This window comes from Gopherus flavomarginatus, chromosome 5 (assembly GCF_025201925.1).
Source record: "Gopherus flavomarginatus isolate rGopFla2 chromosome 5, rGopFla2.mat.asm, whole genome shotgun sequence".
Lineage (NCBI taxonomy): Eukaryota > Metazoa > Chordata > Testudines > Testudinidae > Gopherus > Gopherus flavomarginatus.
In genome coordinates this window covers 139638828-139666570 of record NC_066621.1, presented here as the reverse complement: position 1 = coordinate 139666570, position 27743 = coordinate 139638828, and the positions used below count along the sequence as shown (strand labels likewise).

General features: G+C 45.4%; 1 long non-coding RNA gene across 1 annotated transcript in view; it reads left to right on the top strand.

The window, feature by feature from the left end:
• The first annotated feature begins 11037 nt into the window (after positions 1–11037).
• The window catches only part of LOC127051662 (uncharacterized), a 131109-nt gene continuing 114403 nt past the window's right edge, over positions 11038–27743 (top strand). The window contains exon 1 of the long non-coding RNA XR_007774570.1: positions 11038–11105. This is a non-coding gene — a long non-coding RNA (uncharacterized LOC127051662). The remainder of the gene's footprint in view (positions 11106–27743) is intronic.

Sequence of the window (27743 nt, the reverse complement as noted above, 5' to 3'; positions counted from 1 at the left end):
TTGTCATTTTTTATTAGTAGCAGCAGCAATTATTGCTTTGCATGTATTGCATGATTCAAAACTATCCAAGATCCACATTATGCCTTTATGCTTTGTGCATTTTGTTTTTTAAAAGAAGCTCTTTATTTTTATTTCTAGATAACTTGAGAAAAGGCATCTGAAGTCACCAACCTTCTCTTTACTTTTTTTTAAATTCAGTGCAATCAAGTTAATTATTCAGATTTTTTAAAAAATACCTTGTATGTAATTTTCAGCCTAGAGCCCATTTCTAATGTAGAATTCTGACACCTCTAAAGAGGGATTTATAATGGGAAGGCTGGTCTGTTCTTAACCAGAGTGTTGCTAAAAAGCAGTGATAAAGTAAAGTTACTGCCTCATTTAACTATCATGCCAACAATCTATTTAGCTTGTGGAAATTTCTTCTTAAAGGTTTATGGGGGATTTTTACTGGGTGGGGGGGATGGTAGTGGAGTTGACTGAATTTTTCTTTCTGATTGTGTATTTACTGCAGTGTAGCTTGGGACTGAGCATTTGTCTAATAATTATACAAAACAAAGTTTGTTGAATAACCTAATGGACTGCAAAGTTAAGTGCTTTTTGTGGGTATCTTTCTCTCTCATCTTTAACTGGCTCACCTGTTGCACAGACCTGTTGGTACCAGGGGATGTAATACTAGATGATAAGGGAGATATAATTGCAATCTTCCTGCAGGATATTACTTAATGTACATCTTAATTACATTTTATGAGTCTCTCAGTTGCAGAATTTTGAGGCCTTTTTCTGAAAAAAAGAGAGATGGGGGGAAATAACATGTCAGAGACAATTAGTGATAACATGAGAAGAACTGGAATGTTTGGTTCACGAAAGGGCTGCGGTAAATAAAAAAGCTTTGCACTTCTATAGCCATCTCAAAGCACCGTGGAAACATGAACAGAGTAAGCTTCACAGCCCCGCTGTGAGGTAGCTGATTGCCTTAATTTTCAGATACAGAAACTGACTCACAAATAGGGTGAGAATGACTTTCTCAAATTCCGGTGGCAGAGCCAGGAACTGGACTCAGATTTCCTGACCTCCCCAGTCTAGTGTTTTTGAGCACAAGACGATCCGTCCTCCCAACTGAGCCATAAATGGTGCATCTGGAAGACTCTTTGGGTAAGTTGCTTTGAAGTCAGTGAAGTTACTCCTTCCTTACACAGGTGTAAATGAGATCCAAATCTGGCCCTTCGACTACACATCTATTTGCGGTGTCCTTACGACAACACTCATCATTTTATTGTGACACTTATGATAGTTTGTTTTTAAATTCGAGCTCCTGAAGCTGAGAATCTGAGCTTTATTTCTAGCCCCCAGAGCTGCTGAGAAAAGAAAAAGAGACCCAAATTTATGTTTTTAAAATGTCATTCCTTTTAAGCCAGTGTCATGATTTTCTGGGGCCTGACATGATTTTTGAAAGCGTGTGGCTGGCAATACCATAAAACATGCTGTATGAGACAGGAGTGCCAGAAGCTCTCTAAAAGTGGGAGGACCATGGATGCCCAAACCATGGCCTTGACCCTCTCACACTGCCCCATCTCCCCAAACCCCCCTCCACGTTGTCCCTTCCTCCAAGGCCCTGCCCCCACGCCACCTCTTCCCCCAAAGCCCTGCTCCCACACCACCTCTTCCCCTCAAGACCTTGTCCCCACTCACTCTTCTCCGCCCCTCCCCCCTGTTGCTCGCCTTTAAGGCCAGTAAAAAGTGATGGGGCCATGGCCCCTGGCCCACCCCCAGTATGGGAAGCAGTAATGGGTATCACAAGTGCTAAAGTGTCAAGAGGGGCTGTGATGATACCAAGAGAGCCAATTTAAAAAGGATCCTGTGCTCTGGTGGATAGACTGAAGCCAATGGGGCTGGGAGCACAACAGTGGTGATATCACCAGGTTGGAATACATTGCACTGTCGCTGGTTTGTTTTAGGCTAAATGTAAAAGGGATGGTTAAGGGAATTGGGCTTATTCTCCTCAGGAAAGGGAGGTCAGCAGGGTATCCTCATAGTTCTCAAAATAATGTAATAAATCTATTGAAGTTAATGGAGGTAAACTCTTTGCACCACTGAGGGGTTTCAATGACATGGAGATAAAAGGATCGAATATCCCCTAGGCAAGAAGAACAAGCCTAGGTCACTGGCAAGTGGCTCTTCTCCCCAAGTGTTTTCTTTAGCCTACTAACATTGGGCAGTGGAGTTTAGCCCGGTGGAACAAGCAAGAAGTTTACATTTGTATGGTGTGTATGGATCCCAGAAGAGCCATTGACACACAGGGTTATCCCCTCACGTAAAGCCTATGCTTCATTTTAAAATCTGCAGCAGCAAAGCTCAGCGCCTGGATCTACAGATGTAGGCTAGTTGTGCGGCTTGTGCTAAAAACAGCTGTGCAGATGCTTGGGCTTGGGCTTAGGCTGGAGCCTGGGCTCTGAAGCCAGCAGAAAGGGGTGGGTTTCAGAGCCCGAGCTCCAGCCTGAGCCACAATGTCTACACTGCTGTTTTTAGTGCCATAGCATGAGCCCAACCCCAGAGACCTCAGCTCTGAGACTTGCTGCTGTGAGTTTTAAAATGCAATGTAGATATACCCTCAGAGGCCCTGTTCCTCTGCATTGCTGCCTAACTTTCTAGGAGCATGGCTCTCTCAGAACCTCTTCTCGAACTATCCTCCAGGGACTATCCTGTGCTCTTTGTCCTGGGCTGAGTGGAGAGCAAAGTAGGCTGGAGTAGGCTGCTGCTTGCCTTAGGCTCAGAGTAGGATCTGGCTGCTTCCGGCCATCACCTGGGGGTGCCCTGGCTGCCAGGCCCTACCTGAGTATTTAGCTGTGGTTGTTCCCTGTTCTTTCCTCCCTTGCTATGGGTGCTCTGGCTGCTGCACCCTGGTTATTACTTACAGACCCCAATTGGCAGGGAGAGACAACTAGTGTACTGCCCTATACCACTTCAACCGAAGGTCCAAGACTATGGCCATGGATGCACTGGGAAGACTGTAGTTTAGGCTACATCTCTGTTGTGAGACATAACCTCTCTCAACTCTGAGGCAGAGCAGAAGGCTGATAAAAGCAGGAAGGAGGCCCTTGGCTGCAGCGGGAGCCTGGGCAGGGATGAAACCACTGTAATGGGTGTGAGTTTCCTTTGCAGCTTCAGTTTATGTCCCAAATTTGGCCTTTGCTTTGAAAACAAAGGAAGTTATCATCAATTAAGGCTCCAGGCAGTTCTGATAGACAGATGGTGAAAGCAAAGGGAGTGAAACAATTGGAGACAAACCTAGATTTGTTCTTGAAGAAGGGGATTGAGTGGGGAAAAAAATATGGTGGAATGAGTATTAGCCACTGGAGAGCAAGTAACTCAGGCCAGATGGGCCTTCCCTGATGCTTCTTGTGTTGCCAATTTCATCTACTTGAAGGCAGCATAGTGTAGGTGGATCCACCCTTTCTAAACACTACAACGTACATTGGATGATCTCCAAGAAATATGAATTTAAACCCATCCAGAATATTCCAGATCTATGCAAAACAAAATACATTCTCTGGACAAATGAGGTAATAAAAATGTTCAAAGAGATATTAAGAAAATGTCTTTTGTTAGTATGCACTCTTTGGGATGGCAAAGTTGCATAGTGGTTAGTGCACTGGACTAGGACTGAGGAGATCTAGGTTCTATTCCCATCTTGGCCCCTACCCTGCTGTGTGTCTTTGAGCAACGTCACTTCACTGGCCTGTGCTACAGTTTCCTCATCTGTAAAATGGGGATAATTATGTTTACCTTTGTAATGTGCTTAAAGAGCTACTGTGATATAACAACTGGGTATTATTATGGAAATATGGTGTATAACATTAAACTAAAGTTGGAAGCCTAAATAATTCAATAAAGGCATTTGTTTGTTGAATCTTTTGTTTTTGGTCAACTGCAAGGAACTTAGATTGATGTTTTGCTAACTACAGGGGACGCACACACATACACACACATCCCATCTCATTAGGTGCATCAATCCAAAAATCTCACAGCCATACTGACAGAATTGACGTGCTGTTGAGGAAACAAGTATGCATGATGGGGGAGATGTGACTGAAGATTACTGGGCATGATGGTGGCTTGAGGAGGGTAAACTAATAGGGAAAGAAAAGGAGGAATGGAAATGGGTGGAACAAGTCTTTGCTATATTGAGATCTGAAGAAAAGGTCTGTGATATGTCACCCTCCCCTGCTTCCTCATAAACCTCTTACTTTTCCACTTGGGACTTGTCTACACACAAACTGATATGTATGAAAATGGGAACAGAAATAACTGAATCAATTGTGATTCCCCTTTCTAGTTGTTCCAGTGCAAATCTGTGTGTGGACACTCTTATTTTTCAATAAGAGCACTCTATTTCAATATGCATTAAGTCACGGTTCCAGTTTCCATGTAGACAAACTCGTAGCTTGCCCCATAACAAAGCCAAGCTAAACTGCTCTAAGCAAGGTCTAAATGGATTTATGAGTATCCCCACATATAGCTGGTCTGTGCAACATTATGTGGATGAAGCCTTAAAGCACAGTAGGGTGCTTCCCAGCCCAGGTCCCTCCAAGAGATTCCTCTTCAGCTGCTTTTCCTACTTCCCATCTTTCTCACTTAAAATAAAAGTACCTGCTTCTTCTGATCTCCAGACACAGGGAGCTAGCCCTTGTTAAGTTCTAATGCTGGAGATAATTAAAATGTGCATAACAGGCTAGTGATGAGGAAAGACAGCTAATGAACATTCTTTTCATATTTAAATGATTTTTCAGTTGCATAGGCCACAACATGAAAGCACAGCTGTGTCAACAGTCTATAAAGGCAACAAGGTTGTTTATAGCCACGTTGGTTCTTAACAGAGATGTAAAGGGCTTGTTTGAAGCCGGCATCGCTCTAAGATTAAAGTGTGACTGTTTCTCTGCAGGGGTTATTACCAATATGAGCTTCCCAAAATCGCTTTAGGCACCTGTGAAACTCAGAACTGCAGGAGGCTCCTGAGGTGATACAGAAAGGTTAGTACAAAAGGACACAGAACATCAGAGACCGTGGCCGAGTGCTACCTCAGATGCTAACAAGGACTCCCAGTTTGGGACTTGCTATAGGACACTGAACTCATTCATTCACTCTGCTGCTAACAGAATTCAGCTTTCAATGGGGAAAAAGGCAGATACCTACAGCTTCTCTCATAGTAGGTGACAAAAACACATAGGTAAAGCTGAAGCAATGTGTATGGGGCGGTTTCCCCCACTAACCAGGACATGGTGGACTGTAGTAAGGGGAGAGATAGAGAGATAGACAGCTTAGTGTGATGTATTGGATTAGTGAACAGAGAATGGAACAGAACATGGTGGGGGGACAAATAAGGTTGTTATAAAGAGGATAGTGATCAATTGTTCTCCAGATCCACTGAAGGTAGGACAAGAACTAATTGACTTAGTTTGCAGCAAGAGAAATGTAGGTTAGATATTAGGAGAAAACTGCTACCTATATGGATAATAAGTATTGGAATAGATTATCTAAGGAGGTTGTGGAATTCCCATCACTGGAGTCAGACAAACACTTGTCAGAGATGAGTTCAGTATACTTCATCCTGCCTTAACCTGGGGGCTGGACTAGATAGTCCTTTGTGTTCCCTTCCAGTCTTACGATTCTATGAGTACAACTGTCCAAGCCATCATGATCTGAGTCAGTCCCTCCCCCTTGTCACATTGATTTGGACCCACGTACTCTAAAGATGGTTCTGAAGTGAGAGAAACCCTTTCCCCACATTGCTGAGCTTCATTCCAGCCCCATTTGTACACAGTGCCTGAGAACTTATTTTAGCAGTAATACTTTCTCCTTTGTTTACTCATCCGAGAATCCCACAGTCAGATGAGCTTTGCTTATACTAGCATTTTAACCTGCTGGTTCATTAGGTTCTTCAAGAGGGAAAGCTTTAAGAAAACACTTTGAATTAAATTAAAATTGTGAATTTTACATAGCGAGGTTAGCTGATACTGAGATATACAGTAACATTCTGAACATTAAAGGGACGCTGTCTAGACTTCTCTGGCACCTTTTAACCTGTTGGGGTCCATATAATGCCTAAATGTCTATACCTGAGAGATTAGAGAGAAAGTATTTCTTTATTGTTTCAATGGTTTTTTGCTGTGTGCTTTTTGAAAATACTTTGTTTACAGGCAGTTTTTCTGTTTCTTCTCTATTGTCAACCATTTGTCCTTGTTGTTTATGTGTGTCTTTTGCTAAGCAACAGTGGAGAGAGGTTGTTGGTGAGTGGGTTTTTTTTTCCCCTTAAATGGGAAACTAGAATTTGTAAAACCACAAAATCATAAGGGGCACTTATTTTTTCAAACTTGGGTGCCTAAATTTAAATACTGAAATCTATAGTTAGGCACTTAGCAAAATGGCCAGATTTTCAGTGCTGAGGACTCGCAAACCAAGTCAACTTGCAAGATCGGGTGCTCATAAATGTCCTAACCATGAGATCTAGATGTGCTTGCCTGGACTCCCCCTTTGAGGTTGGTATGCACCTTTCAAACACCTGTAGATGGTTATAACTGTGACTCTAGAAAAGCAATGAAACCTTTGCAAAGGGTTTCTTTTTTAAGCACCCTCCAGACTGCCCCCAAAGTGTTCCCAAATGTACTGAGTGCAAGTTGACACAACCTGGACTAATCTGCAGGCAGGATCTGTTCTCCTTTTTCTGGAAATTGCCAAAATGTTTTGGAAGCTACTGCAAATAATAAGACTGCAGCTTTTCAGCAGTCTATTTCTGTCTGCCCTTAGGTGGTTGCTTAAGACAGGTTTCACTCTATGTAGTTATTTTAAGCTTTCTGTGAACAGTAAGTCATTTCCAGAGCAGTGCATCTGGCAATATCCTCTCACCTGCAAATGATTGCCTCTGGTTTTGTACAGTTCTGTCATTTTTTAATACTAATGGTTACAGATTACCTGATGGCCTCCTGGGCACATTGTACTGCCAAGTGGTGTAACCTGAGTTCTGCTCCTGCACTCACAAAATGGGAAGGATTATAAACTCTGTGGAGGCAAAGGAAGTTTCCAAAGAAAAAGACCAGACCACAGTTTGGTTTGAAAACTTAGTTTTGAGTGTCCCTTTTATTTCTGTCCTGTACTTGGCACATTTTCCTGCAACTCTTTTGCAGTATTAAGATGTTTTTCTACTCATTAAATCTCTCTCTCTCCACGTAATTTTACACTGACTCTCCATGGGCTCAGGGAAATCCAAGTACTTTTTCAGAGCAGAGTGACAGAGATAAATTTGGAAGAAGCAGATCAGCAAAGATGGCTCTGAATGAGCTACTTATTTCTTGATGTATCCTCTGCATTTGATACTGGCAATCACAAGAAATTGTTGCCAAGGTTACAAGATCTTGTCAGTCTAGAGTCCTGTTCCTCTGTGGCTTCCCTCTTGTATTTCTAATTGTGCCTAGACTTTCAATTTAAATACCATCTGTTCAGCTGCAATTTGCACAAGTGTCCCAAAAGGCTTAGCTCTTGATCCTCCATAATCTACCCTTTGTATGCTAACTCTCTCCCAAGATTGTCTCATTACACAGAAAATAAAATTATATTTAAACAGTGCTGAAACTGGGACGTGAACCAACAAAAGTCAAGTCACTCAAATCTGATGTGAACACTGTTTGGGCCAAATTTTGCCACCTGGGCTACCCCACTGAATTGAAGTTGAAGTCAAAGATATAAATTAAGGCAAAATTTGGCCCTACTTGATTAAAAGATTAAGGAGGGAGAGGTCTTCATCTCGCTAATCAATAATGCACAACCTACTGCATATTTTTGTTTATATTCTGCAGGCAGAGTTCCTGCTGATGTCAGTGGGAGTTCTGTGGGGAGAGTGAAGACTGCAAAAGCACTCCACATCAACAAGGGTTATCAGAAAGGGCTTTAAACTGGCTGGGTCTTATGAGCTCACATATTCAATCCCTGAGATGGGTTTGGGGCAGGTTAGTTGCTGGCAAGGGGCATTATTTAAACAATCTGTCTCTGACCTGGAGAATTTTGCTATAGACTAATTAAATTCCATGATTGGTCACTTCCTGGAGGGCACCTTAAATACTGGAATCAGAGCAGGGAATTTTGCCCAGTGTATACTTGGAGGAGTAAGTGTAATCAAAGACTGCAGAGGAAAACACATTTGGATGTAATTGTTTCCCTCTGTTTGTTACACTTGCACTTCTTCGGCAGACTGCAAGTTTAGAAATGGTTCTTCTTCAGATAACATTCTTTTTGAAAAGCTTCCATCACTAATCTATTATCAGAGGTAAGGTAGCTAGCACTCCCATTTTAAAGGTTTTCTGACACTTCCCATTATAAGACCCTGTTTTGAGTCACTTATAACTTAGCTAAAACTTTAACTATTGAGACTAAAATTGTCCATCCTGGGTGTGTGTCTCAGGTGCTTCCCCCTGCCTCTCTCTCTTTTTTTCATTTTTTAATTTCAGCCAAAATAGCTCGGCTGTTTCTGAGACCAAGGCTAGGGGGCGAAAATATTTTTTGCTCATGTTAAAAAATAATTCTAGTAATCTTTTCTGTGAGAAGCTCTAGCAGCTCCATGCTTTGGAATAGGGACTCGATATTTTGTACTGGGACTTTTGTAAGTCTTCGTGTCAGGGCTGTGCTTTTTGCTGTTCCTGTGACAATCCACCAAATTTGGTCAAGTGATAAGCCTTTGAAAAATCATAGTTCGCACATGCTCGGTGGAGACTTGCTAGAGCGTTGCAGCTGTATTCCTAGAAGGGGAAAATGTGGGGCAGATAGAGCTCCTGGCACACGGGGGGAATGGGAGACTCTGGCATGAGGGGGAAGGGAGGAATGGGGGACCCTGGAATCTGGGGCAAACAGAACCTCTGGTGGTGAAGAATGCAGGACCCTGGCATGGGAGGGAGAATGGGGGTCCATGGTATGGGAGGAGAGGAGTATAGGGGGCAAACAGCCTCTATCCAAGGGAAGACTCAGGGGAGTTGCAGGGAGTCCCTGAAATAGAGGATTGGAGGGTGGCACACAGTGAGCTTGTGGGGGCAAAGGAGGGATACAGGGAGTCTCTGGCGTGTGCAATGAGCTCGGCCTACAGAAGTTATGAAGCGTACAGCCTCCTAGTTTACATGACCACATGCTCTATTTTTCCACAGGCTTCCCTGTCTCATTGAGTGCACAGGATGAACCTAGTATGAGGTGAATCAGGGTTGTGGAATAAAGGAAATTGTTGTGTGTAGGACCCCTGATTTATTTGTTGCAGATGTTGGAACGTGTGTAATGAATGAGGCAGGGGATGGCAGGAAGAGAAAGGAGGGTGTCATGGCTAAGGCAGCTGAAAGTTGAACTGGATTCCATCTCTACCTCTGCCCCAGTGTTCCTGTGTGATGCTGGGCAAGTCACTTCAATCAGACTTTTCACAGTTGGTCACAGGTGGCTTTTTCATAGGCGGACACTTTTCACAGGCAGCTTCCAGCGCTGGTGTACTGTCTACACTAACACTTTACAGCACTGAAACTTGCAGTGCTCAGGGGGTGTTTTTTCACATCCCTGAGCAAGAGAGTTGCAGCTCTGTAAAGTGCCAGTATAGACAAGCCCTGATTGTGTGTCCTTTGTTTTATGAATGCCTGACTGGAGACCTTGGGTTTGGAGCTGCAGAAGTGCAGAGCACTCACAGCTGTAATTAGATGCTCAAAGCCCACTGATGTCAAAGTGCTGTAAAATGCTGAGTACTCTGAAGAATCAGGACCCAGGCATCTCAGATTGGTGATTACAGAATTAGTGGATACTTTTGACCGTAATCTCTCTGTGCCTCGCCACCTGCTCACCTTGCAGGGGTGCTGTGAAAATCAGTCCATGAATGTTTGTGAAGCACTCAGGTACGATAGTGCTGAGCCCCCTAGATAAGCCCAGGAGAGCATTAAGAGCCCTGTTTCTAGAGCAGGGTTTAAATAGCATGCAGTGAATGGGGCCACCCTCTGAACAATGGGAATAAAACAAAATGTTGAATAGCTGCTCATTAACTGAGCACCATTCATTCTGTGCACTGAATGAGGCAGGGGTCCCGGGAGACATACAGTACGTGATATGATTAGACTGTCTCATACTGCGTATGTTACCACCTTAATCACAAGACTCAGCTGTTCAAGGAGAACTTGGTTTATTCTGGGAAACCAAAATGTTTTTCTGCCAGAGGTTTGTGCAGGCTGAGACCTCCCCAGCCAGGGCCCAGCGATGGGCCACCATCCTCTTGCAGCCCCTAAGATCTAACAGTCTAAACAAGATCGACAAAGGAGGGAAGGGAAACAGACTCAGAGAGAGGAAGAGACTTGCACAAGGTTATGGGAATTGGTCTTTTGACCCATTCATTGTCCTATGTACTAGACCACACTGTCTCATGTGTGTGTAGAGGGGTTGGGGGTGATTCAGAATGCTTGGGTAAGCCTCCTCACAGCTGGGTATTTGTTCTTACCAAACATCCGGATCACCCAGCCCCGATGGCCCTTTCCTGGCTGTCCCGTTCTCTCTCACGTGCAGATTCCCACTCAGCTGCGGCTTCCCACCAGTGCTTCAGCCCTAGCTCGGTTAAAACGATCCAAGAAAGAGGAGAGCAAGTTGCCACCTTATTGCAATGCTGTTGCTTCTCCTGTATCTATCCTTGGAAAAGTCTTCCCAGGTCTGGATAAGGTGGCTCCCTTCCGCAGCCCATTAGCTAATGTGACTGAAGCTGAGTTAGATTGACTGCAAAGATTAATCAGGGGTTAGAATTGAAAGATACCTGTATTCCTTACGGATGACTGGGGAATGCTGTGCACACAGTGTGCCCTGGGCTGGAGGTTTCCACTGGGTGCACCAGTTGGCACCACTTGAAGCTGACTATCCAATAGCTATTTCTGGCCCTTGGTTTACAAATACCACATGAGAAACAAAAAGTTATTTTTGTACCACCAGAACTTCCCTGATACATTTCTCAGTACAATGTATAATAACCTAAACCTTACAAGAAGAACAAAGTTGCTGCTACATCCCCTATTACCAGACCTATGTGGGAGGGAACCTTCAAAACTCTCTTAACGAAGGTAATGGAATATTTATAAATATTATTCAGAAAAAAACAGAGGCCATGCATTGCTGCATTCCAGTGTGCAGCATATGTGCGCACAGAGACGAAGGAAACCTCTCCTTTACGCATCAAAAAGACAGCTAGGGCTGGAATATGTTGTCCTTGAACCTGAGTGGCATTGCTATAGCAACGACTGTTGAGGCAATACCATTCTTCGTATATTTAATGATGAATATTACATATGCTTCAAGCAAGAGTGGGGTTTATGTTTAGCACTAACTGTACATAGCAAAAGATGGCCCCTGCCCCCAAAGAACTGATAAATTGAAATAGCGAAGAGAGATCAGAATAAGAGAGAGAATTAACATGTCTGCTTTAGATTAAGGTTCATGATCAGGGTCCAATTTTCAGAAGAGCTCAGCTCCAATTTAGGCACCAAAATAAATGGCCACATTTTCAAACAAACTGAGCATGGTGGGGGGCTGATCTCTTAAAAATCTGGCCAGAAGCGTCATGCTGGCTGCTTCTAAGAGCTGAGCACTTCTGAAAATCTATCCCTTATTCTGGGTGCTGATGTTGAGCACTTCAAAATCTGGCCCCTTTGGACCTGAACATAAGAATGACCATACTGGGTCAGACCAATGGCCCATCTAGCCCACAATCCTGGCTTCTGACTGTGGCCAGTGCAAGATGCTTCAGAAGGAATGAACAGAGCAGGGCAATTATTGCGTGACCCACCACCTGAAATCCACTCCCTACTTCTGGCAGTCAGAGATTTGTGGACATCCAGATCATGGGATTGTGTCCTTGACCATCTTGGCTGATAGCCATTGATGGTCCTATCCTCCGTGAACTTATCTAATTCTTTGGGCATTCTTTTTTTAACCCAGTTATACTTTTGCCAAAGGTCACACAGGAAGCCTGTGCCAGAAGCAATGACTGAGCCCAGGCCTCCTGAGTTTGAGACACAAGATGATTTTCCTCTTTATTAGCCTGTGTTTCCTTTTCCTGAGGAGAAAAATCAACTTTGGGCTGACATTGCTCCTGCTGGTGCTTCAGCCTAAAGGTGAGTGTCTTTTTTGGAACATTAGTCGGAACCAACTTGTCTTGCATTCCCCAGAGCAAAAGGTACCGGTGATTGAAAGAGAAAGCAGACCCTTTAGGCACCATTTTGTCAAGCATAGGTATGAACTCTACAGTAAACAACTACTTCTTCTGTACTGTGTGTAGATTTGTGCCTGTTTTAAACATGTGCACGTTCCTCTCATTCATCAGAGCTAGGCAACAGCCCCCAGCCCCATCACACAAATTAAGCACGTGCACTACAGCTGGCCAAGCGAAGGAGTGTAAAGGTGACTCCTAAACTGAGATTTTGTTTCAGAAACAATTTCACATGGACAGAAGTAATTCTTTCTTTCCTGTAGCACCATTTGGGCTCTTCACAGCTATCTTTTCTGGCCTCTTTTCATTTGTGGCCATGAGCTTGGTGAGCTCCTTTCCAAGTGAATGGTTTAAATGGGCGTGGGCGGTCAGGAGAATTGCTCACGTTTTGCAAGTAAATTGTACAGAAATGGAGAGTATGTGGGAGGAAGGGATGACGTCTGGCAGATAAGAACTTTAGAAGGGGAATTATAGTTCTCAGAAGGACTATTATTCCCTGTGGGTGCTCCACCCTGGCTCTGCCCAAGGCCCCGCCCCCACTCCACCCCTTCCTCCGAGGCCCCACGCTTGCTCACCTCTTCCTGCTCTGACCCCTCCCCCAAAGTCTCCCCACCCACCCACCACTAGTTCCTCTCTGCCCTCCCGAGTCCTGCCTGCCAACCGCCAAACCACTGACTGGTGCCCCATCCCCCACCCAGCCCCACCGAAGAGCTGATTGGTGGTCAGCTCCGGGCCCTCACCAGACAGCTGGCTGGCAGCCAGGCCCCCCACCAGACAGCTGATCAGCGGCCAACCCCAGGGCCCTGTCAAAGAGCTGATCAGCTGCCAGCCCCAGGGCCCTGCCAGACCACTGTGGCTTCTGGTTGCTGACTGCTCCCTATTTTTTTTCTGTGGGAGCTTGATCCCCAGAGCACCCACAGAGTCGGTGTCTATGGGAAGCACACCACCCCTGCCAGTAACATAAGCATAGAAAGGAGAACGCTATCCAGGTGTCACTAATGAATGAGAATAGGCCAGTTCCAGGAACACCTTTCTCCGCCCTGTTGTTGTTGTTACTTCCTAAGCCCTATCCCTCCCATCTGGAGATTAGATTTATTCCCACAATGTCATTTCCCCCTTTGCCTTTAGCAGTGCACCTCTTGTCCCTCACAGACATTGAATCTCCCCTCCCCAGCTAGATTTCCCTCTCTTTCCAAGTTCTTTCCATTACAGCCTGTAGCCCCACAGCTCCTGCACCTGTTCACTTCCTGTTCAACAGCCACAGTGCTGACACATCCCCCTAGGATTCTGAGCACTCCTGTTGCTGGCATGAGCAGAGCCTTCTCAGATTAGGGCTGCCAACTTTCTAATTACACAAAACTGAACACCCTTGCCCCACCCCTTCCCCAAGGCCCTGCAGCTGCCATGCCCCTTCTCTGAGGTCCAGCCCCCACTCACTCCAGTCCCCCTCATTCCCTCCCTCCTCCCTTGCTCTCCCCCACCCTCACTCACTTTCACTGAGCTGGGGCAGGGGGTTGGGGTTCACAAGGTAGTTCGGGCTCTGGTTGGGGGTGCAGGGTGGGGCCAGAAATGAGGGGTTCAGGGTACAGGAGGGGGCTCCAGGCAGGGGCAGGGTGTTGGGGTGCAGGATCATATGAGGGGTCTGGCTGGGAGTGTGGGCTCTGGGGTTGGGCTGTGGATGAGTGGTTTAGGGGGACAGGAGGGGGCTCTGGGCTGGGGCTAAGAGGTTTGGAGTGCAGGAGCAGGCTCCGGGCTGGGGCAGGGGGTTGGGAGTGTGGGCTCCAGTTGTGGGTCTGGACTCTGGGGTGGGGCTGAGGATGAGGGGTTTGGGGTGCAGGAGGGGGCTCCAGACTGGGGCCAAAGGGTTTGGAGTGCAGGAGTGCAGGGCTGGGGGCACAGGGTTGGAGTGCAGGAGGGCGTGTGGGGTACTGGCTCTGGGAGGGGGCTCAGGGCTGAGGCAGAGGGTTGGGGTGCAGGCTCTGGGAGGGAGTTAGGTGCAGGAGGGGGTTCTGACCTGGAGCATGGGTTTGTGGTGCAGGTAGGGTTCAGGCTCCAGCCAGGCAGTGCTTACCTCAGGCGGCTCCCAGTCAGCAATGCAGTGGGGCTAAGGCAGGCTCCTTGCCTGCCCTGGCTCTGCACAGCTCCCGGAAGTGGATGGCATGTCTGACTCCTAGGCACCCGCAGGCACCACCCCTATAGTTCCATTGGCTGCGGTTCCAGGCAAATGGGAGCAGCAGAGCCAGCGCTCAAGGCAGGGGCAGAACGCAGAGCTTTCCTGATCACCCCTGCACCTAGGGGCCACAGGGACATGCTGGCTGCTTCCAGGAGCTGCACGGAGCCAAGGCAGGTAGGGAGCCTGCCTTAGCCTTGCTGCACAACTTACCAGACTTTTAACAGCCTGGTCAGCGGTGCTGACTGGGGCCACCAGGATCCCCTTTCAACTGGATGTTCTGGGCAAAAACCAGATGTCTGGCAACCAATGGGAGCTCTGGAGTCAAAGGAACCGCAGGCCCCAGATAACAGTGGATGAATAGTGTGTAAACAAACACTGGGCCTTATTCTCCACTGTGTTGCTTTTGTTTTAAGCCAGTTTGAATCCATTGCTGACAGTGCAAATGTGCTGGGCTGGAATTTGAATGACATGGTAGCAAACTTATTTTGGATCACTAAAGTTTTGCAGTGAATAGGCAAGCTGAAGTCACCAGGCGGAAGAGGGAAGCAATGGAATCTCTCTGTTGAAATGAACATGAAAGATAACACAATATAGAGAACCAGATGTGTGCTCTTTGTGTGTGTGTGATGGAGAAGCTGCTGATACGAACGCATAACAAGAATAGTACAGTAGAACCTTAGAGTTACAAACACTTCGGCAATGGAGGTTATTTGTAACTCTGAACAAAGTGATATGGTTGTTCTTCCAAAAATTTACAACTGAACATTGACCTAATACAGCTTTGAAACTTTACATGCAGAAAAAAATGCTACTTTTAACCACCTTAATTTTAATGAAACAAGCACAGAAACAGTTTCCTTACCTTGTCAAATCTTTTTTTTTTAAACTTTCCCTTTTTTTTTTAGTAGTTTATATTTAACACAGTTCTGTGCTCTTTGCTTTTTTTATTTTTGGTCTCTGCTACTGCCGGATTGCATACTTCCAGTTCCAAACAAGGTGTGTGGTTGACTGGTCAGTTTGTAACTCTGAGGTCCTACAGTAAGTATAGTTGCAAATGTGGATAGCTCATCTGCTGGAATGCAGAGTAAACTTCCTAAAGGATGTCTACTATACATTTCCGATGATTAATACTTTGAAAGCTGGTATCCCAAACAGATACTAGATTTTCTGGCTCAGAAGAGAAACATAGGAAGAGAAATGAATCAGTGAAGGGGAAGTATTTTAAGTTCTGCAAAGATAATCATATCCATTTGGAGTGGAATTTATAGTTTAACTTCTTTTAAGATGAGGAAAGGGATGTCAACTATAAATTTACTGAATACTTTGCCTCTAACACACAGCTTCTGCTCTCTCATGGGAAACTGAATAGGAATAGATAGAAAGAAATCAAACTACTGTAAAAGGAATGCCTACCATTTCTGACACAAAAGTCTAGTTAAAAGGGTGTGTCTTCACAGCAGAGATAGCCTGGACTCTTACCCAGTTCTCGCCCCTAAGTATCTTCCTGTTCATACAAAAAAACCCTCCTACCTGAGGTTGGTGGTGCTTTAAAACTGGCCCAGGCAGGGGTGTGTGTTAGAGCTTATGTGATGTATTCACCTGGTCTGGCAATTCATCCCCTTTGCAGTGAAAATACAGGCCAAATTACTCAAGTGCTGCTGGTCCTCCAATGTCTTCCCACAATTCCCCCCATGTGCCTGGAAGGACAAACAAGTTCTCTTACAATTCGCTGAGAAAGAACCATAGAGTGGCTCAGCTTACTGCAGCATAAAGCAGCATAGGATATGCCCTGAGATGTCCCAGCAGCATGTGCAGGTAAGTGCAACATCAGTGAGGATGCAGTAGCTAGTGTAGATCTTTGCAGTGTGCTTGCTCACCCCAGACCTAGGCTAACCTGAGGGCTCAGCCTCTGATACTAGTTGCTGCCATGAAGACAAAGCCAAAGAGGGGGTCCATCAAGCAGGTCTGCTGAGGTTATGATGTATACAGGAGGATGTAAAGCTAAACTGCTACAGAGAAATAAGGTATGTTAAAAACCCTCACCTTGCAACTGATTCTTTGTGGGTGGAGTCCCATTTATTTCAGCCAGGAAATGCCCAGGCACAAGTTGTAGGATTAAAGCCCTATTGCTGTCTTGCCAGTATCCTTATTACTGAAGCAAATAATCAGCAATAATATTGTACAGCAGCATAACCAGTATCGGGATTATTTTAAGCTCACAATTTATAGAGTGATATATTTTTGGTAGGTAGGCTGAGTATTTTTACTTCTGCGCTGTAGTATAAAGAGATTGAGCCTTGATCACAGCTACTCAAAACAATTTAGAGACGGTCATTGCTTCTGCAGGACTATTACACTTGGAATGTTTTACAATACAAAACCGTTTGAGTAACATGGCAGGATGTGGCTTAAGCTGACTTAGTTAGAGATTGTTCGACAGGATATACATTTTAACTCTCAGAAAGCTAAAGATGTAGTTTTAAAGAAAGTAGTTTGAATTGCCAAGTAACAAGGAAAACTTGGTTTGCAAGTGACATTTTGCAAAACAACCAGCCTGTGACATCCAACTCACTTTTCAGAGTGGTAGCCATGTTAGTATGTAACAGCAAAAACAGCTAGAAGTCCTTGTGGCACTTTAGAGACTAACAAATTTATTTGGGCATAAGCTTTTGTGGGCTAGAACCCACTTCATCAGATGCATGGAGTGGAACATACAGTAGGGAGGTATAAATACACAGCATATGAAAAATGAGAGTTGCCTTACCAAGTGGGGGGTCAGTGCTAATGAGCCAATTCAATTAAGTTGGAAGTGGGCTGACAAGAAGTCAGTTGACAAGAAGGAGTGGAAATCACTTTTGTAGCGCTAGTAAGGCCAATGTAAACAAGGTGGCCCATTTCAAACAGTTGACAAGAAGGTGTGAGTATTTAGCAAGGGGAAATTAGTTTTTGTAAAATCAATGAGGAGTACTTGTGGCACCTTAGAGACTAACAAACTGATAAAAGGTATGGCTACATTTGGAATTTCAAAGCGCTGCCCCGGCAGCGCTGCGGGAGCGCTGCCATGGCAGCGCTTTGAAGTGTGAGTGTAGTCAGAGCGGCAGCGCTGGGAGAGAGCTCTCCCAGCGCTGCATGTAAGCCACATCCCTTACGGGTGTAGCGTGCAGCGCTGGGAGCCGCGCTCCCAGCGCTGCTGCCCTGATTACACTGATGCTTTACAGCGCTGTATCTTGCAGCGCTCAGGGGGGTGTTTTTTCACACCCCAGTTGCAGCGCTGTAAAGTGTGAGTGTAGCCAAGGCCTTAGTTTTTGTAGTGACCCATCCACTCCCAGTCTTTATTCAGGCCTAATTTGATGGTGTCCAGTTTGCAAATTAATTCCAGTTCTGCTGTTTCTCATTGGAAATGATTCCCAACATTCTGATTGCTACTTTGACTGCCGCTGCACATTGAGTGGATGTTTTCAGAGAACTATCCACAATGATTCCAAGATCTCTTTCTTGAGTGGTAACAGGAAATTTAGATCCCATAATTTTATATATATAGTTGGGATTATGTTTTCCAATGTGTGTTTCTTTGCATTTATCAACATTGAATTTTATCTGCCATTTTGCTGCCCAGTCGCCCTGTTTTGAGAGATCCTTTTGTAACTCTTTGCAGTCTGCCTGGGACTTAACTATCTTGAGCAATTTTGTATCCTCTGCAAATTTTGCCACCTCACTGTTTATCCCTTTTTCCAGATAATTTGTGAATATGTTGAATAGGTCCCAGTACCGACCCTTGGGGGACACCATTATTTATCTCTCTCCATTCTGAAAATTGACCATTTATTCCTATCCTTTGTTTCCTATCTTTTAACCAGTTACTGATCCATGAGAGGACCTGCTTTTATCCCATGACAGCTTACTTTGTTTAAGAGCTTTGATGAGGGACTTTGTCAAAGGTTTTCTGAAAATCTAAGTGCAGTATAGCCACTGGATCCCCCTTGTCCACATGCTTGTTGGCCCCCCTCAAAAACTTCTAGTAGATTGGTGAGGCATGATTTCTCTTTACAAAAACCATGTTGACTTTTCCCCAACAAATTACGTTCATCTATGTGTCTGACAATTGTGTTCTTTACCGTAGTTTCAACCAGTTTGCCTAGTACTGAAGGCAGGCTTATTGGCCTGTAATTGCTGTGATGACCTCTGGAGCCCTTTTTAAAAATGGCAAGCTCACTGGTGCCCGTGATGGGTGGGGAGCTCATGTAGAAGGTAAAAGCACGAGGGCCAAGATCCACAAAGGCATGTAGGCTCCTAACTTGCATTGATTTAAAGGGAAGTTAGGACCCTAAATGCCTTTGTGGATGTACCGAGTAAGTCTAGGAGTACGCTATGAAAGGGGCACAAATGTGGCAAGTAGCTCTGCAGTTATGTGGATCTACTGGCCTATGCTCTGTGTGGAGGGTGCGTAGAAACTGCTTTAACTCAGACAGCTGTGCTAGTAGGAAGCAGGGAAATCAGCTTCTTTGTTCAGGCTTAATCAAGGGTCAGCATTTGGCTCATTACCAGTGTGATTCCAAAACTCCCTCCTTGGCTTGGTCTACACTAGAAAACTAGATCATTTTAATGATATCAATCAGGACTGTGAAAAATCTACCCCTCTGAGCCGTGTAGTTAAGCTGACCCAAGTCCCCATGCAGACAACACTGGGTTGACCAAATTCTTCTGTTGACCTTGCTACTGTCTCCTGGGGCGGTGGAAGACCCCCACTGTGGGCATAGGGAATGTCTACACTGAAGCATTAAAGCAGGGGAGCTGTAGTGTTTTAAGTGTAGATAGGCCCATGCTAGGGCAGCTGTGTCCCAGAGACAAGAAACAGGGGAGTTTCAGCACAAGGCATCTGTTAACAATGGTTTGAATTTAAAATATTTGAAATGTTTCAGAATCAATGTTCAAAATGCAATCTTGGCACCTGAAACAACACAAAGCAAACACCAAACAGAGAGAGAAATCAATGATTGTGAATAACTGCTCCTGAGTGTTAATTAAGCCATGTGGAAGTCTACACCTCTTAATATGAAAATGTAAATCCTAAATCATGCCAACCTCTCCAGTATGTTTTATTCAAGCCTTAACTGTCTCCAGGAATCACAGGTAATAATACTGCTATTGTATCCATATTCTTACATCACCTTTAATGACTCTTGTTTAATTTGCTAAGTGGCAATGTTCCATGTCACATTATGTAGGCATTACAAGGATTACTTTGTAGTCTTTAATTTTAAACATTTCTGAAATGCCAGGCATATAAATTGCTGCTTTTAAGCATTGGGTAAAAAGGAGAAAAATGAAAGGCGTATCACTGCTATTAAACGATATAGCATCTTGTGTTCTTCACAGCAAATACTTGACAATCACTCTATACCATTGCTCTGGCCACATGAGCAGAAGCCAGCCGAAATCTCCATGTAAAAGATAGGAGGAGTTTGCCATCCGAGTTCCACACCTACAGCTGTACAAAGCAGGAAAACATTCTAAGCCCGTCATGGCATGTGAATGGACAGGAATAGGAAGTGCTGTGCAATTGCATCAGTACCACAGGAATGAAATGAAGGCAGTTTTAGAGCAGGTGTGAGGCACTGAGCATTTGAAGTTTGCCAAGTGATATATTTTTAGGCTTTTAAATAAGTCAGTGATGAGAGTCATAGTAACTTTTGCTTATCCCTAGGAGGTGGAAATCTTGTAATTTGCCTTTTTGATTCTTTTCCTCTGTCCTTCATTAGCCTTTGATTGCTAGAAGCTGGGAGTGGATGACAGGGGATGGATAACTGGATGATTGCCCTGTTCTGTTGCCCCTCTGAAGCACCTGGCATTGGCCACTATCGGGATACTAGGTACTGAGCTAGATGGACCATTGCTCTGAACTAATATGGCCATTTTTATGTTCTAGCCCCAAATCTCCCCTCTCCACAGCAGTCAGCAGTAGGGTTGTCTGGAAAATAAAAATGCAGTTTCATGACATTTTTGAGGTTTCAACATCTGCTTTTGCTCCACATCACAATGCAAATTTGACCAAAAAAACAGGGAGAGAGACCCAATCCAGAATAGTCAATAGTGCATTGGTTACAGCATTCACCTGGGATGTGGGAGAGTTTGTATATTGGTCTTCCATAGCCCAGGTGAGTGATTATTCTGGGATAGGGATCTCTCTTTCAGTTCTGTCTGGGAAGAGGAGGTGGTGGATGCAGAGAGCAAAGTGGTTGGTCTTCACAATCCGTGGTGACTAAATACACAACTTTCCTAATGTATCAAGGCAATATTCTCAGATCTAGTTCAACTGCAAGGGTTGTATGCCACATTTATGGCCTCCCAGTCCTGGAGCTAGTTCAGCTCCCAGCACAAGCTAGGGCATGCAATGTCCTAGGTTATGAATCCAGGCCTGGGCATCTCCAGATAGCTGCCACTTCCTGGTCTCCACCCAGTGGCTGCTGAAATTAGCTGGGCTGTGAAGTGACTAGGGCTATAGCAGAGGTTCTCAAACTGGGGGTTGGGACCCCTCAGAGAGTCGCAAGGTTATTACATGGGGGGGGGTCACAAGCTGCCAGCCTCCACCCCAAACCCTGCTTCGCCTCCAGCATTTAGAATGGTGTTAAATATATTAACAAGTGTTTTTAATTTATATGGGGGGGGCACACTCAGAGGCTTGCTATGTGAAAGGGGTCACTAATACAAAAGTTTGAGAACCACTGGGTTATAGCCAAGGCACCACACACAGGAGCTGTGATTGGAGGATCACCCAGCTACACCGATTGGTCCAACTACACTATTTAAGCCAGGAGGAGGAACAGGAAGTTTGTCTGAGGAACAGGGTGGTTTTCTGTTGTGCCTGCCTCTTGCACCCAATCCAGTTCCAGGTCAGCTCCTGCCTTTGCTCCTGTTCCCATCATGCTTGATCTTTGCCTGTCTTCCTGGCTTTATGACTTGCCTCCAATTCTCAGTAACCAGTCATGGCTCTAACCCTGACTCCAGCTTGCCCCTGGCTCTGGCATTTGGCATCTGCCCTTGGCTCCTACTCTCAATTCAGTTCCTGGTTCTGACTCTGGTTTGACCCCGCCTTGCTCTGGCAGTTGACTCTGGTGCTGACCCTTTGTTCCCAATCTGTACGCCTGCTCCACCCCCTAGACCTGACTGCCAACATCCCAGTCTGTAACAGTGCAGTCTTTGGGCTGCTCAAGCTTGTGCTCAGCTGCAACAGCACCTGGTACCATTTTAGCAGCTGGAAATCACTGGAGCAGAACTGTGCTCTGGACACACACTCTATCCATGGGAGATTGGAAAAGGGTGATGTACAGCCTGCTATGTCAACCATATTCCACATGAAGTTTCTTCTAACCCTTCCTCCCAATCCTGCACTAGGAGGCAGCCTTGGCTCAGGCTTTCCTTCCCTCCCTCCCCCCCCCCCCCCCACAACCCCAAATCCCTCACCTGGAGGCAGCGGGGCTCCAGCTGTCAGCCCCAAGGCAGCAAAAGCAGTGTAGAAAGTAAGGGTGGTAATGAAGTGCTAAGTCTGGTATGTAAAGTGATTACAAATATCACTTTTCACATGGCCAGACACCCTTACTTCTGTACTGCTGCTGCTGGTGTGGCGCTGCCTTCAGAGCTGGGTGCCCGGACAGCAGCTGCTGCTCTCTGCTCTGCCTTCAGATCTGCGTGGTAGTATATGTATTGGCGGGCAGGGGAGGCATAAACAACTATAGACACACAGAAGTGGGGACTGATCAAAGAAATTTGAGAACCATTGCACTAGACTGACCGAGTACTTGGAAACATAATACTTTTCACATCCACCTCATTCTCATCTGAAGATTTTAAAGTACTTTACACCCATTAATGAATGAAGTCTAACAGTCACTCTGAGATAAGGAACCATTGTCCCCATTTTAAGATGAAGAAAATGAGGCCTAGGGAGGGTAACTTTCTTGACAGAGGTCATGCAGCAAGTTTGTGTCAGAGCTAGGAACAGAACACAGGCCTGCTGGCTTCCAGAGGTGTGCGGTAGCCATGAGAGCATGCTTCCTTTCAATGGTTAATGAGTCATCCTTTGAAACATTTATGGACATATTCAGTTTTGTTTACAGAGTTCACATGAATTTGACTGGAAAAGGAAATGCCGAAGAAAGTTTCCTGCACTGTTAGACTCCCAGTGGTGTCTGTCTGCTCTCATGTGTTAATGAAGACAGCCATGTCATGCTGTGCAAAGCCTTTCAGACAGCTCCACCATTTAGGACCATGTGCATTAAACTTTAATGTGCTTTTTCTACACGTCTTGCGTTTGACAGGATGCATTCGTTGACTGAAAATGAGCTTTGTGCCAAAATGGTGCAATTCTGTTGACTCTTACTCCAAATCTTAGGACAAGTTCTTCAGCCTCTATTATACAAGAGGATGAGTAGACCTAACTACCCATATACAAAAATTCCCCAAAGAGGTGTCAATTTTTCCTGCTAAATTGAAGTGCTGTACTGGCATGTTGCAGATGTCTCCCCAGTGACTGTTTCTTTTTAACCCTTCCTGTTCCTCAGCCCTCAAAGGGGTTAGATAGAGAGTGTATGTAATGAGTGATGGTAGACAGTTGTGGTACAAAGTTATTTCACTAGCCTTTCCAACTCTAGAATCATAAGTTCGAATTCTAGGTACTTTGAAAACATATGGTGGTCTCATTAATCCCTGGAATTTGTTTTCCATCAGGATGTAGGGTGTTTTCTGCAATGGATGTTGTAAATGGTTTGTCCCTAACTAGGTTTGTCCCTGTCTATCTTAACAGCCAAAGAGTTTGCAGCCCTTGCTGAGGGGTGATCATGGAGATATATGGTAAACACATATCATTTAGCTTAGTGTGGGCAGGGCCTATAGGTATATTAAGAGAACCAGGCACAACTTTTGGCCATGGTAGGATCCCTCTAGTCTCTCAGTTTCATTAGCTCCAACTTCACCCATTGCATTTTGGATTGTGATCTCCGCACTGTGTGGGACATAGGTGGTGGGTGGCTTTATAAATTTCTAAACAAAGGGAGGTGGAAAAGGTGAGCAGGCCTGAAAATGGTAAGATGATGCATCTAGTAGACTAGGGTTTCTCAAACAGGGGTTGCCACTTGTGTAGGGAAAGCCCCTGGTGGACCGGGCTGGTGTGTTAACCTGCCCCGTCTGCAGGTCCAGCCGATCATGGCTCCCACTGGCCACGGATCGCTGCTCCAGGCCAATGAGAGCTGCTGGAAGCGGCAGCCAGTAAGTCCCTTGGTCTGCACCACTTCCAGCAGCTCTCATTGACCCGCAGCAGTGATCCACAGCCAGTGGGAGCCACGATCGGCTGGACCTGCAGGTGGGGCAGCTAAACACCCCAGTCTGGCCCGCCAAGGGCTTTCCCTACACAAGTGGCGACCCCTGTTTGAGAAACCCTGTAGCAGACAGTGGTCTTCTTTTTGCAACACACATCTTTTAAAATATCTGAAGTTTTATAAAAATAAAACTGTCAAAAACATCAGCATAAATAAGCATCTGTAGCTTTAAATGTTGAGAAGACCAAGCAATGAATGGCTTTTGGTGAAAGTCTTAAGGCCTGAGAACTTAATGAAGAACAGGGCAGGCTTAAGTAACCTGCTGCTTCTGACCACAGTGAAAGATCAGCAAGAACAACAGGAGTACTTGTGGTACCTTAGAGACTAACAAATTTATCTGAGCATAATCAAGAAGGTTAACACAGAATGTCAGACACACTGGGCCACAACCATTCAGCTATTTAGAATTAAGCAGGAGTAACCGCTTGAACTCAAGAGAAATAGGGTTGGTTGTTTGTTCTGGGAGCAGAGTAAAGATTATGAATTAGGAGTGTGCATTTGGAAGAGACGACTGCCCTGAAAGAGGTGAGTGGAAATGTTCTGTATGGCCTGTAGTAAGGATGTGATGTAAGCAGGGCTGGCTCCAGGCACCAACCAACCAAGCACATACTTGGAGCGGCACCTTGGGGCAGGGCAGCGCTTGGGGGTTGTTTTGGGTTTTTTGGTTAGGCTGGGCAGCACTCGGGGGGTGAAGACTTGGGCGGTGCAGCTTGGCCCCGCGCTCGGAGGGCAGGGACTTGGGCAGCATGGCGTGGTGATCGAGGGGGTGGGGACTTGGGTGGCGCGGCACTTGGTGGGGGATGTTACAGCGGGGCAGTGCTCTTTTTTTTTTTTTTTGCTTGGGGTGGCAAAAAAGTTAGAGCCGGCCCTGGATGTAAGCAGGGACTCCTCCAAATAAACAGCTGATATTAGGTTGATCAGGCTGAAAACATGTAATGGTAAATTCAGTTTGGAGTCTAGGGGCTTCCCTCTGCTTTCAGCAAGAGTCAGTCCTCTGAAGTCAGTGTAAACCTGATCTGAGAGGAGAATCCTAGGCAGATGAGCATATTCATCAAATGCTCAGCCCTGCCATAGCATAAATAAATGCGCTGTAGTGTCATGCCTGTGTCGTATGAGTTGTGGATCTCAGAACTATAATTTGGAAAGAGAATCTGATATCCCTATTCCTTTATAAATTCCATGTTGAGAGCTCTTTGCTTTGAACCGGTAAAATAAAGCACTGCTGGTTCGTTACTCAGAGGATGGTGTCATCCTAGGGTATGTCCAGACTACCCGCCATATCGGCGGGTTAAAATCGATTGCTCGGGGATCGATATATCGCGTCTAATCTAGACGCGATATATCGATCCCCGAGCGCGCTTATATCGATTCTGGAACTCCATCAACCCCAACGGAGTTCTGGAATCAACACGGAGAGCCGCGAACATCGATCCCGCGCCGTCTGGATGGGTGAGTAATCCGATCTTAGATATTCGACTTCAGCTACGTTATTCACGTAGCTGAAGTTGCGTATCTAAGATCGATTTCCCCCCCTAGTGTGGACCAGCCCCTAGAAAGTGTAGATCCAAAAGAAGTAGCTGCAGCTTAATTACAGGATACGTTGGTCTATGGAGTACTGTTTTCCTGGCAACTTGTAGAAATGCTGGCATATACAACTTTTCTGATTTAGTGCCAGCATGCGCAGTCCTGATAGAATTCGACATGAGAATTTTAATCATGGCCTTAAACTTTATTAAAATGCATTTAAAAGAAAAGTGATGGGATAAATCAAAATAAATGGCAAGTCAGTAAAAAGCGTTCTTTACCAACACAAGCAGCTAGGGTGCGGTGGGAATCACAGGAAGCTATGGGAGTGGAAGTAGCCTCAGTTCTCTTTTGAGTTCTTCTGAGCAGAGTTAGCCCCAAGTCTAGAACAACTTCATCTGTGATGTATATGCTTTGTATGGGCATATATAAAATATGCCATAGGTGTACAGTATATACAAATATATCTGCAACAATGCATATTCAGTATACATTTACTATGGTGTATCTGTTGTATATGAATATATATTATCCGGTGAGATCATAGTGTGCTTGTAATTATTTGCCCATGTGAGGCAAATTATGGGCCCAATCCTGCAGTCCATACTTATGTGACTTTCTGATGAAATCCTAGTAAAAGCTGCAAGCTCAGGTCCTCTCATATTTGAAACTATATATATTGTATATACAGAATGGTGGGGAAAAAGTGTAGTTGGAGGTAAATTGCTATATAAGTAAGAATGGTTATGGACAATTCATTTAAGCAGGGAAGTTTTATGCAAATATAGCATCTGGTTCTCACTGAGGAGCCACAGTTTATGCAATATTCCATGTTATGTGACTGAAAAACAAAAGGTCAAATGACATACTTAAATTCAGGCAATAATTCAGTGGCCCAGGCTAGATTAGAGCCCAATCTCTTTCTTGCTATCAATCCTTTCTTTTAGCCACTAGATCTTATAGCCTTCATTTTGTATCACTTTATAGCATCTATCCAGTACTGCCTGTCTGGTCTGATATATCCTCTGTACACCTAGATATTAAGGCCTTTTATGAACACAACATGGTGTTTTCCCAAGCCTGTATATATTTTCTTATTTGACCTATGTGCTGGATTTAGCCAAATCCCCATTTCAGGGCTGTACTCTATGTATCTAGATCAGTTGTAAAACAATTTTCATTGTAAATCTAGAATAATATGCACTGTTCTTGGCAGAATTCTGTGGCAAAAACTTTTCCATTTTAAGATATACGCATGTAAGCCTTTTATGTAGGAAATATTGTCCCAGTGTTTCCTACCAGCACAAAGAGAGCGTGGCAAGGAGGTTTAAGATATTCCAGGCTGCTGATTTTTTTTAATCCTCTTTCACGCAAACACATCCAACAACTTGAGTTTATATTGGCCTCCTTCAGCGCATGCAGCAGGAGAAGGAGCAAAGAGACAACTCAGAGTATCCTGTGCCAAAGGCCAGGGCTGGAGTCCACTGGAAGGGCTGGGGCTAGTTGCAGTGTGCAACATATTTTGTTGCTCCTTTTAGTAGTAGAAGCAAAGTGCACCTGGGTCTTGTGCGTGCACAGTCATCTTGGGCGTAGGATGTGGGGTGGGGAGTGCTAGTGCCTGTTAACCTACAGGCCAGCCCATTACCTGGCTGTCTCTCCTCAGCTTGCCAGGTGTCCGGGTTTCAACCAGAACACCCAGTCAAAAAGGGACCCTGGTGGCTCTGGTTAGCACTGCTGACCAGGCCATTAAAAGGTCGGTCAGCAGTGTAGCAGGGTTAAGGCAGGCTCCTTACTTGGCTCCACGCAGCTCCCTGGAAGTGGTGACATGTCCCTCGATTCCTAGGAAGAGGCACGGCCGGGGGGCCCTGTGTGCTGCCTTGCCCCAAGAGCCAGATATGCAGCTCCCACTGACTGGGAACCTCAGCCAATGGGAGCTGCGGGGGCACTGCCTGTGGACAGATGCAGCATGCACCATGCAGAGCCACCTGGCCACCCCTGTGCCTAGGAGCCGAGGGACATGTCATTGCTTCTGGAGAGCCACCTGAGGTAAGCTCCGCCCAGAGCCTGCACCTCACACCTCCTCCCACACCCCAACCCCCTGCTACCCTCCCATGTTCTTTAGTGGGGAGGAAGCAGGGAAAAATCAGGGTGCCCTCCCACACCGTGCTCCCCAAGCAACCAGGACCAGTTTCTGACTACATTGGCAGGGTGCACCTCTGCACTGCTGCACAGCAACCCCTTAACCATTGAGCCCTGGATGGTTGCCTGGGTGGCCCAGCCCTAAGGCTGGCCCTGCTTAGAAGAGAGGCCTATGTAGGGTCAGGGAGCAGAGTTTTTACTAGAAATGTCATTAGTATTTATGGACTGTGTCCCTCATTCAGGGTTGGCTTTAAGCACCAGCTAACCAGGACTCTCACTCATTGGA